Source organism: Corapipo altera, unplaced genomic scaffold (assembly GCF_003945725.1).
Source record: "Corapipo altera isolate COAL_440 unplaced genomic scaffold, ASM394572v1 0, whole genome shotgun sequence".
NCBI classification, from domain to species: domain Eukaryota; kingdom Metazoa; phylum Chordata; class Aves; order Passeriformes; family Pipridae; genus Corapipo; species Corapipo altera.
Window position 1 is genome coordinate 18,614,815 of NW_020884872.1, and position 12,176 is coordinate 18,626,990.

Consider the following 12,176-nt stretch of genomic DNA (forward strand, 5'->3'; position numbering starts at 1 on the left):
GCGGAAAATAGAGACGAATGGGAACGATATGAGGCATGGAGAAGAATATATAATCCCTGAGATGGACTTCTATTGTTAAGATGGACACTGAATCCTGGAAAGGACTTTATATCGGATAGACAGTTTACCCTTGTGGTCGCCAGTTATCCCTAGTTTATGTTTATGTGGTTCCAATGTTATATGTACCCCTTGTTGTAGTTTTAAAAAATCCCATTCTCCATATTGTCTCCTTCTTCCCCTCACAGTTTTCCCGCCAAAGCCTGTTGCTCTCCCCCGCTTTCCCGCTCCTCTGCCTGTGATTGGTCACTGTTTGCCGCAGTGCAGAGGTAGCTGTCATTGGTCCATTCCCCCAGATACCCGAAGTTGCCACCTCTCCTGACCCCGATATCCAATCCCTGCCTTCCCTGACCTGCCAATCTTTTTCTCCTCCCCTCGCTTGAGCCCAGCCCCTAGTTCTCCTCTATATAAGTCTGTGTCCCTCATAATAAAATTGGCATTGCTTCCTCACCCTCAGTCGTGTCCTTGTCCTTTCTGCAGTGCCCTTTCCTGTTCCCTTTCACCCACGAGCAGTGGCACCAGACAACTGCTTTTTATAATAACAAAAATTATTTTTTGTGGTCGTTTTGATTTTTTTTTTTTTTTACAAACCTAATCATTGAGTCTTCTATTTACTGAACAGACATAATATATTCTGCTTTTAACATCTAGGCATTTTTCTCCTATGATATATAGAAACAATTATTCTCTGCTCAGCAGGTACCACACAGCATTAGTCCATGGCTAGCAAGTCTATTTTATGTATCAAGCAAACCCTGGAAATCTTCTTTTATTTCTTATAAAGGAGCTTTCAAAAAGAAAAAAAGAACTGTATGAAAGGCTAAAGAACCTTACCAACCCTGAACCATTTTAACTTTCTCAGTTTAATTTCCAAGATAACTTCTCTTAATCCCCTTTTTTACTGTAAACATCATGCAACCTGAGGGCTTTCAGCCTGGTCACAAAACAACTAGATGTAATGAACCAAATAAAGCAAATGATTGGGAAAAGCTACAATGGATTTACTGAGGGCAAATCATGCCAACTAACCTGATCAGCTTCTACAACAAAATAACCTCTTCTGTCGACATAGGGAGAACAGCAGGATGTTGTTTACCTGGACTTCTGTAAAGCATTCAACACTGTTTCCCACAGCCTTCTCCTGGACACACTGGCAAGATACAGACAGGATGGGCTATCAGCAAGATGGGTAGGAAACAGGCTTGCAGGTCAGACTCAGGGTGGTGATCATAGGTTTTTACTTAGGCTGGCAGCCTGTCACAAGTCATCCCTCAGGGATAAATACAGGGCCCCATGCTGTTCAGCATCTTCATAAATCACTGGGGTGATGGGATTGAAAGTACCCTCACCAAGTTTGCTGATGACACATCAGCAGGGAAAGCCATCCTACAGAGAGACCTGGACAGGCTGGAAGAGCGGAGTAGCAAGAACAGTATGACATGTAACAGAGAAGTGCAAGGTCCTGCACCTGGGACAACACAACCAAAGAGCCCAGCACAGGACAGGATCTGTATGGCTGGGGAGCAGCTGTGCTCAAAGGGACATGAGGGTCTTGGTGAACAAGCCGAATGTGAGTCAGGAGTGTGCCACTGCAGCAATGAAGGTAAATCAAATCCTGGGCTGTATCCACACGAGCAGTACCAGCAGAGATAAGGAAATGACCATCCCACTCTACTCAACATTTCCCAGGCCACACCTGGAGTACCATGCCCAGTTCCCATCCCCACAATTCAAGAAAGATGCAGACAAACCAGAGATGGTCCAAAGAAGGGCCACAAAAGTGACCAAAGGGCTATAGAACATGCCCTTTGAGGAAAGACAGAAAGAGTTAAACCTTTTCTCCCTGGAGAAGAGAAGGCTCGGAGAGGACCTCACAACAGTATTCAAGTACTTAATAGGTAGCTACAAAGCCGATGGAGTCTCTCTCTTCAAAGGAAGCCACCTGGAGAAGTCAAGGGAAAACGGGAACAAGCTGCACCAGAAGTGGTTTCATCTCAGCATAAAAATAGACATTTTTTACAGCGAGAACTATCATTCACTGCAACAACCTCCTCAGTGATGTGGTAGCGATCCCATCACTGGAGGTTTTCAAGATGAGATTAGACAGGATGCTAGATAATTTCATCTAGGCTCCCACTCCCAGGAAAATTTGGACCAGATGATCTTTCAAGGTCCTTTCCAACCTGAGCTGTTTTATGATTTTGTGAGTGTAATTTATGAAAGCAAATACAAAAATTTTTGTATCTACTCTAGCTTTATTCTCCCTTTTTCCCTCAAGACGATGTTGAAATCAGTGGGGTCATTCTAACCATTCCTTGGCAGGTTTAAGGTTTAGACTGTTGTCCCATGCCACTAGCTCCTTTCACCTTCATTTTAACTTCTTAAAAGAGTCAAGAACAACATTCCACATCACAGGCCGTTTTCAACCACCCAAAGTTTTCCCTTGGGTAACAGAGGCGTTATGGCAACTGAGTTTCCAAGGCTGTGTGAGGCTCGTGGTAGCCTACCTTCAGAGATGCAATGATCTCATGTTTCTTAAATTTCTCTGCCTGAAGGAACTGAGACTAAAAACAAATCTATGAAACAAACCAATGTGACTGAAATAGAGCAGAATGACATACTTTATCTAAGCTATTTTTAGAGAAATGCATTAAAACCTTCAATTCTGGTTAAAAATATTTTTCTTCCACATTTTCCCCTTTTTCTTTAGCACTTGCAAGTTGTTGCTATCCTCCTTCTTCCAAAGCAATTTACATCCAAGTGACTTAAAGAAATGAGATGTTATTTCTCACAAGCATTCTCATCCTAGAAATAAAACAAACAAGATACAGAACTATTTCACTATGAAAGTAGTCCACATTGTTTCTAGATAATGCATTAGTACACAAAGCTTATATAAATGTTTCATTTACTGAAGTAGAAATACATCTAGCATGGCAAATAATACAGTCTTAATAAAAAGGTGTTAACAAAAGAAGGCTGGCCAAGTAAGATGCACATCATCTTTGATCCCTGAAGCAGAAGAAATCTGAGAACAGCCAGCATGCCTAACAAGCACAGTCTTCTGAGTCTCATTTGCCAAACTTCACCAAGCAGCCTGGCTAGGGAAAAAAAGGAAAAAAAAAAAGACTTTTCCTACTCACAACTCACTACATCCACTGCCTGTGTCCCACTCCTCCTCCACACCCATGGTACAATGGCTGTGTGAGCCCCAGGGCGGCAAAAGTAACAGCTGGGGAGACACTGGAAAGATAGATTGTGCAAAGCATGGGAAAACCTCACCTTACTCTCATCCTGCTAAAGCTAAACAGAGTAACAGCAACTTTATAATATATATTCCTCAACACTCATGCCTGTTCCCCTCCACGAAAATCTTTAGTAATGGGCAATGGATTTATACGATCTGAAGAGAAACCAGAGTATCCCAGGAAGTGTTCAAAAGACATGTGGATGTGGCACTCAGGGATATGGCTGGACTCAATGACCTTAGAGGTTTTTCCCAACCTTAACGATTCCATGATTGTATTCTACATTGCCATTATACACTATATATACATACTATTCATGTGTTGGTTCTAAATTTTTAACTGTACAAAAAAGCTTACTCATGGGGAAAATAGTCTTAAATTCTGCAGTTTGACACATATTCCACGTACTTATCCTATTCAGTTAAGGCAAGATTCTCCTTGAATCTTGGATACAAAAGGCATGTCCACAACTGAAAATCATAATTTCTCAAGATGCACTCCTTATAAATACAATATACAGTTTTAATATAATCCCTGCTATGGAAGTTTACCATGAGATTCACTAAATCACAGTTCTGAAACCCTTATTAAAACCAGATTCTTCTTAAAATGTACACTCTGTTATACACATTCTGTAAACTCCCTGGACAAAGCATTAAAAAGTTTAACTTTATAGAATCTCAGGCATTTTATAATAAAAAAGAAATACGACATATAAAGAACAGAATAAATTCAATTACCTACATTAGCAAAAGGTGTCTTTTTTCTATGTAAACCTGATTTTATATTTTCAAGATGTATAGTTTGTCTTTCATCCTGAAATATGAAGGTTCATGACCATCATGAATTACTGTTTTCCTACCTTTTTACATTTTGAAACAAAATCTAGGGCAGTTTCAACAAAATTCTAGAAAATAATAAAGAAAATGCAAATTTGCAAAACTGAAATTCATGTTTTATATGTATTTTGTGTTAATAAATAAATCGAATTTCTTTGATTATTCTTAATAAATAAATCACATTTCTTATGTGTGACAACAAATCTCTTACCCGTTTGTGGGTTATATGGTTTGGTTTTGTTTTAAAACAAGGGACCACTACTCCTTTTTCTTTCTACAGTTATCATTAAATAGCGGTCTCCAAGCAATGTTTGCTTAAGCGTCTCTAATACAGTTAAGAAAGAACTCTTCCTTTAATCTTAAGAGGGCAAGAAAACCGCAAAAATAACAAACCACAAATTTTTTAATACAGTGTTATATAAACTTTTACATAATTCACCACACTGCTGAATAGAAAATGTTATGTGAAAGGGATCATCACTTTCAATAGATTATGATCAGACTTTCCACACAGCAAACCATCCTGAGTTGTCCTGAAAAACATGCTTCAGATATCATTAAGCCTGAACCAGAAAACAGATGCTTAAAAATAACTTTTGCACTTCTAACCTTTTAGACTGCACCATTCAATTATGCATGCTTTTCTGAATATCAGTCTGAAAATAAAACAGAGCTCTAAGTATTGCCCAGAAGGAAAAAAAGAAGAAAGAAAATTACACAGCCTGCAGGCATAAAGAGGATGTGGCTCTCATAAGGCTGGAACCCGGCGCTGCCTGGCAACGCGGCAGGAGAGCACGTGCATCAGAAAAGAGTTGCATGATGGACAATAGTAAAGTGAGAGTTAAATGTTGCAAAATCACTTTTTCCAGTCATCCTCAGACAAAATAAACATATCAAGAGGGAAACTGAAAGCAAAATAGGACACTGCTAATGGAATTTAAGTGGTCTTTATTCCTAGTTTTCAAAATAAACAAGAGCAGAAGTGAGAGATTTCCAAAACAGTGAGCAGCTGGAGGACAACCAGAAAGCAGTGATATGATTGATCAAAACCTCTGCAAAACATATTTACTAAGGTAACAGGAACACAATTCCATATCCTACAGCAATGTTCAGAATAGATGGGGAAAAGAGGAAGGTTTCTCAAAGCTTTTTTAAATGACTGCCATCGCATAATGAGAAACATTCAACTACAAATGAACAATCATTTAGGATGTATAAAGAAAATAACCAAAAGATTTTTCTCACAACATTACAATACAAGAGAGATCTTAGTGTTGACATAAGCATGGAGATAGATGTCAACATCAGTGTAACTTTGTCATTGCTAAACCAAATTTCAAGTGGGCATTGATAGGGCTTAAGAGAGGAATTAAGCCAGTTGGGCACAGTTCCACTGATAAGAAAGAGGCAAGCCTTCAGCATATAGGCAACTCTAGCATCAAATATCATATATTTTCTGTGTCAATCCACAAAGCCAGGCTGTATATAGAAGAGCAGCTACTGAAAGCAGTTTGTAGAACCTACAGGACCGCTGACCGAACTACAAAAATGAGAAGATTTTCAGATCACACAAAAGTGCTTTTTAGAAAGGATGTATCTCTTTGATTCAATTTAAGGATGCAAGTATTTCAACCACTGTTTGTTTATAACCCTAAATTCCTACTTCAGAGAATCTCTTTCTCTGTGACACTAAACAGTGAGGAGTCACTACACCATCAGCCATCTCATTGCAGGGGGTGGGGAGGTGCTACCCAGCAGACATCACACTGAAAGACAAAGCAGCCTCCACATTTAGAACTTACTCATAAGTATTTATGTTACAGGAGTCACTGTACATGCCCCACATGGAAAGTCTCTCTCTTGCATCTGCAACGCAAGTTTAAGTTCTGTACATGTCAGAGTTTTCTACTGGTGATGCTCAATTTCTTGGGTTCAGTACAGTAAATAAATACTGAAGATGCACAGATGTACAGTGGTGTAAAGAAAAAAAGATTACGAGGGTATCACCCCATGTAGGACATGCCTACCTCAAATAGAAAACAAAAAACAACATCCCACACACCAAAGCCCTAAAAAAAGTCATCCTTAACAGGTATCTTCAGCATTGTCTACACCAAGAGTTTCTGCTGTGCAAGAAGGTACATGCTCAAACTTGATCAGTGCATATATGTTGATGGCATTTTTTAAGCATGTCTCTAGGAATGCAAAAACCCCTAACACAAGAAGACAAAACATACAGCCCATGTCTCATCAGTTACAGGTATGAATGTTTGTTCTGGTTTCTGAATGTTTTTTTAATTTGGTTTTTTGGGGGTTTGGGGTTTGGTTGTTTTGTTTTGTTTTGGGGGTGGGGTGGTGTTTTTTTCCCCTAGTTTGATTTTGTTTGAAACAGGCAATGGCAGTTTCAAATAATTTGAAAGGACAGGGAGTCTGTACGGAATGCCTAACAAAAGCACTGACGTAATACAGCAAAACTTCCTGAATGCCCACATTCACTGCCTGAATTCAGAAGCAAAAGGGGTACTGCCATCTTCTCTTGCCAAAGGCTGAAAATTACACATTCAGATGCCAGTAGAAGACTTGCAAGAGTTTAACAGAAATAATGATACCGTGTACTGCCAGGTACAAAGGCTTTATATACCTCTTACTCCCACTATCTGAATGATGCTTTTAAGAGAGGAAAAAAAAGTAATTTGCTTTGTATGGACTTTACAGTCCACAGGTTTTTTTTTCTTCTTTCCCCATTCTCTTCCCTCCAGAAAAAAGAGATTGCATAAAGTAAAAAAGGGTCTCAGTTCTAGAGTTACTGGTCGCATTCTCCTTGTGCATTGGTAGAAATTTACCACAGGAGTAACTACTTTTCATCAGCAGCATATATGACTTGGTATCACTTCAAACTCGATAAATTTTAATGGTTTTGGTCTGTCATATAAAGTGACAGTAATGCTTCTGGAGATCAGTTTTCTTTGGATTTTTTTGTTTCATCCTTGCACTTTTCAACAGACAGCTTTCAAAAGTATTTAAAAATACATTAGGTAAAGCTTGAACTTGCTTATATAAGCAAAGAAAAAAAATTCCTAATAAAGATTTGGTTCTCTTTTGACTTACTACCTGAAAAATAATTATCTAAATAACCTCACAAAATGCTTCCCAGAAAACACTTTTCACATGTAAGCAAAAAACATGCAGTCTCTCTTTGAACATAATCTCTTGACTATTTACAACTCTAATGGTTACTCTCTTTCATGTTGTATTAAATTCAGATTAACAACCCAGGCATCTCAACAAACCTCTTCTAATCACACTATAGCTTACTAAAGCTGCTAAATGCCTTAAAAAAATCACACATAAAAACTAACAAAAGTATGAAGAGGAGCAACAAATGCAAACTCCTAAAACAAAAAAAACCCAAATTATAAGTAATAAGTGACTGGATAATAAGGTAGGCAACACAAGATCATCACCACAACAGCCTCTGTTTTCATGTTTCAAGAAAAACGTCATTGCAAAAAGAGCATTGCAGTGCTCTTGAAAGTCATTTTTCTCTTAATACATCTGATTCCACTATTTTGCTCAGGTTTAATTCTGTTGCATTAGTGTGCTGTACAGTGAACAGCCAAGCCATATGAATTTCCCGCAGAATCCAAAACTGCAAGACTGACTTTTTTTGACAGTCACATTTCATCTCATATGTGTTTTCAACTCTGTCTTATTATGGAGACATAACTGGTGAGTTTCAAGCTCTGTTACACAGATTCACTTCTTGAAATGCAACATACAGTGAATAACCACCATATAAACACACCCTTAGAAGGGGTCATGAGCTGATGAAAGTTGCCCCAAATCTGTCGTCCAGGTGGCAAACATAGATCCAACTGGGAACTCCTACTTCAGGAAGCACAGAAGAACTGCTGCAAGGGAAACAGCATGATGTGTCCCCAGGAAGTCAGTTCCTTCTCAGCTGACCAGCTACAAGAGAGCCTGTGATAGACATAGTCCTTTGCAAGAGTCCCAGCTCCAGAGCTTTGTAGCAAGTGATGGCACTACATGGCACTCATTCTATGAAGATTACTTTTTATATATAAAAAAGAAATATATATAAAGAAAGATTGGTCAAACTTGAACCATTACATTGTCTATCAATATTTCTTCTTATTGGGAAAAGTAAAAATGGTAGCACTGAACTCTGAGGATGAAGCTTGTTACTAACAAAAAAGGAACAAATAACAAAAAGTCTACATTTGGAAACAAAGGAGGGATAGCTAATTCAGCTTCCGTCAATACGAGATATGGCAGATACTATGCCATCTGAGCAATAGTCAGCATTTATAAAGTTACAAGCAGGTTGGATAACCATTATCTTCACTGACTTCCTTATTTTTGAGACTAGTTTTGAGTAAGGGCAATGAAAGAGAGAGAAATCTGGATGGAGTTTCAAATACCCTTGTCCAACAAAGGTAAAGAATAGTCCCTGCCTGATAGGACAGAAAGCATCATCTTACTTTCAGGTGTTTCCTACATTCATACACACACTTTAATTTCAAAATATAATTATTTTGCAAGAACCTAGCACAGCCTGGAGACTTAGACTTGCCACAAAATACAGAAAGCTGCAAAGGCTTGAGGGAAACAAACTCAGTGATGGAGTCAAGCAAGGCACCAGCATCCCATTGCATCACACTGCTTGGAGGTCCTGTTGTGCTTTTGTAAGAAAACAGGCTTAAAGAACAAGGGATGCAGCACCACCTGCACCAGACTCCCTGCAAGCTGGTTTAGCCTTGGTCCCGAAAGCTTATGATCTTTTTATAAGGTTCAAGTTTCATAACAGCATTCAGAGCTCAAAGAATATTTTGTCATTAGTAGCAAAGCTGGTGCCCCCTAAGTTCCTTCAAAATGATACTGAAATCTGTAGATTCATGTCTAGTAAGGACCTCACCTTGCTCCTTGCTTCTGGATCTTCTTAGAAGCTGAAGAAAAAGCTTCCTGTCTTCATTACTGTTACTTGCAGCTATACAGGAAGAAGAAGAAGAAATTGCAAGCCTCTGTTTCTAGAGCAGGTGAATGGTATTTGCTTCTTCCTCGACAAAGATTAGATAATGATAATAAGAAGTTACATTAATATTTTTTCAGACTTCTGTTTTCTTTGGAGGATGGGGAAATTACACACTGCAGCGGCCCCATAAGCCCAAAAAAAACACCCCAAACCAACAACAACAAAAAAATTACCTCCGAAGGAAAAAAAAAAAAATCATTGCCAAACGATCTGTAAGACTCCAATGCTACACAGAAAACAAAGTAGAACACAAAAGAAAGGATCTCGAAACCTTTTCACCCTGAACTGGCCTACAAAACCTCCAGAGAACTCCAGATTTACTTCCAGAAGGATTCAAAGTCTGAGCAGTGGGTTGACTTCTGGTAGAAAAAGAAGCACCACTGCTTTAACTGTTCACTAGTGTCTTTATGAACAACTTCAATACAGATGTGTAAGTATATACATATTAAGCATTTTTGTTATTTTTTAATATATGAAAAACAAATGTATTTTTCTAAGAATAAAAGACCATAAAATAAACATTTCGGATTTGCAAGAGGATCGTGTGAATGTATTACCCAAAAGCTCTTCTCATCAAGTGAACATGCTTGCTTTCTTTTGGAGGTCCCAAGAGTTTTGCTTAACAAAGAAAGTGAAGGAAAAAAAAAAAGGATGATTGGATGATTCTTCACTGTTAAAACATGGGTCTTTTTGCTGAAAGTGCACACACAAAATAAGATTTCCCTCTTCCTCTAACTAGTTGACGCTAAGAAAACTGCCAAGGCTTTCCACAGTATGTTACCAATATATTCAAAATGCTGCTGTTAAGACATGCATTTTTTCTTTCTAACATTTTTTCATTTTATAGTATTGTACTCCCCAGCATACTGTGAAACAATCAAGCATCTTCACTTATTTTCCCTTTTATAGAAAGGGAGAATACACCCAAGTGGTTGAGCATCAACCACAATCACAAAGGAAATTGGTACTTAAACAACATTAATTTACATCTCTTGACATCTCACCGTATACTTTGCGAAGTGTACACTCACCTTGTCGAAAACACATCCAGAATAAAAATATCTCATATCAGATGTAAATCATTCCAAAAACCTGAAGTTACACTACAGTCTTAAACACAGCGCAAATATACTCCTATTATACTCATCCCAGTTTCAGCCTCCACATATTAACCCCTGCAGTAGCACAGTGTAAATACAGGCATTCTCACCTCACCAGGTCTTCTTCATTCCTGTTTTTGTCTTTCATTAAGCAATACCAACCATGGCGGAAGTAGTTCACCAAACAAAATTGCAAATAAGCTTAGCCTGCTGTTGGGTTCCAAAATATGATATCTGCAGAAAGAAGTTTGAGTGGTCTCTGCAGAAGGCCATGGGGAACAGAAGTTGGAAAAACCCCTTTTCACTGACCTCATCTCTGTGGACTCTTCCTGCCCTCTTCAAAGAAATGCCTTACATGATATTATCACATGTCCTGCCCCAGTCAGAGAATCCACATCCTAATCTCATCAGACCTCTGCATAAAACCCATTGTGTTCCCTCTTTTTGCATATGTATTCCCTGTATCCCTTGCATTATGTATATCCAATACCTGTCCCCCCCCTGTAAAATCCCCCAGATAAAGTGGGTTTTCCCCTATGATGTAGGTGCTAAGACCCAAAAGTTTGTAATTTAGGATTTCCCCTTTACCTCATCTCTGGAAAGTCCCCAATTTTAATACGATGCATATGTAACCCCCCTGCTGAACATGTAAACCCTAAACCTTTTATCTATGAAGTTGTGAGTCCAATAAAGTATTCCAGTTTCTGCCTCCAAACTGGGATCGTGTTAGTTATTGACTCACTACAGCCCGCTATTATTAAAATATATTCTTCATTGCATTTTTTAATTACCATCCCTCCCATCTTTTCCAGAGTCTTGACTGCTCATTTGAAGCCTGGCAGTTTCCAAACCATTGGAATGTTTTAGACCAAAGACTGTTACCACATATGATCAAGTATTTATACATAAATATTTCATTGAAAATATTTAGCAGTCTAATTTTTCACAAATACTGATAACATACTGTGCAAGAGAGAGCTGCAAATCCCTAAGATTTTTCTGCTGTTACTTTTTTTTTTTTTCACAGAATCACAGAATCAATTAGGTTGGAAAAGACCTCTGAGATCATCTGAGATCCATCATGCTAACTAGACCATGGCACTGAGTGCCACATCCAGACTTTCCTTAAACACCTCTGGGGACAGTGACTGCAGCACCTCTATGGGCAGCCCATTCTAATTTCTAATCATCCTTTCTTGTGAAGAAATTCTTCTTAAACCTCCTTCAACCTTAAACTTCCCCGGCACAGTTTAAGACTACGTCTCATCCTATCACTGGTTGCCTGGGAGAAGAGGTTGCCCCCCACCTGGCTACAACCTCCTTTCAGGTAGCTGTAGAGAGCAACAGGTCTCCCCTGAGCCTCCTCTTCTCCAGGCTAAACAACCCCAGCTCCTTCAGCCACTCCTCACAGAACTTGTGCTCCAGACCTTTCGCCAGCTCCACTGCCCTTCTCTGGACTCGCTCCAGCACCTCCTTCTCCTTTCTGAATTGAGGGGCCCAGAACAAGACTCAAGGTGCAGCCCCACCAGTACTGAACACAGGGAAAGAATTACTTCCCTGGTCCTGCTGGTCACACTATTTCTGATACAATCTAGCATGACACTGTCCTTCTTGTCCATACTGATGGCTCATGTTCAACCTGCTGTCAACCACCATTTCCCGCTGGGCCACATTCCAGTCACTCTGTCCCCAGCCTGTAGCACTGCACGGGGTTGCTGTGGCCCGACACTTGATCTTATTGAACTTCACACCACTGGTCTCAGCCCACCTGTCCAGACTGTCCGGATCCCTCTGCTAAGCCTTCCTACCCTCTAGCAGACCCATGCTCCAACCCATCTTAGCGTCGTCCGCAAATTTGCTAATGGTACACTCGATCCCC

General features: G+C 39.4%; 1 protein-coding gene and 1 non-coding gene across 3 annotated transcripts in view; both read right to left on the minus strand.

The window, feature by feature from the left end:
- Positions 1–12,176, minus strand: part of FRMPD4 (FERM and PDZ domain containing 4) — a 299,234-nt gene that overhangs the window by 236,439 nt on the left and 50,619 nt on the right. The window lies entirely within an intron of this gene.
- LOC113951803 lies at positions 3,365–3,480 on the minus strand. Its single transcript, XR_003529279.1, has one exon. It is a non-coding gene; the product is annotated as a U5 spliceosomal RNA (small nuclear RNA).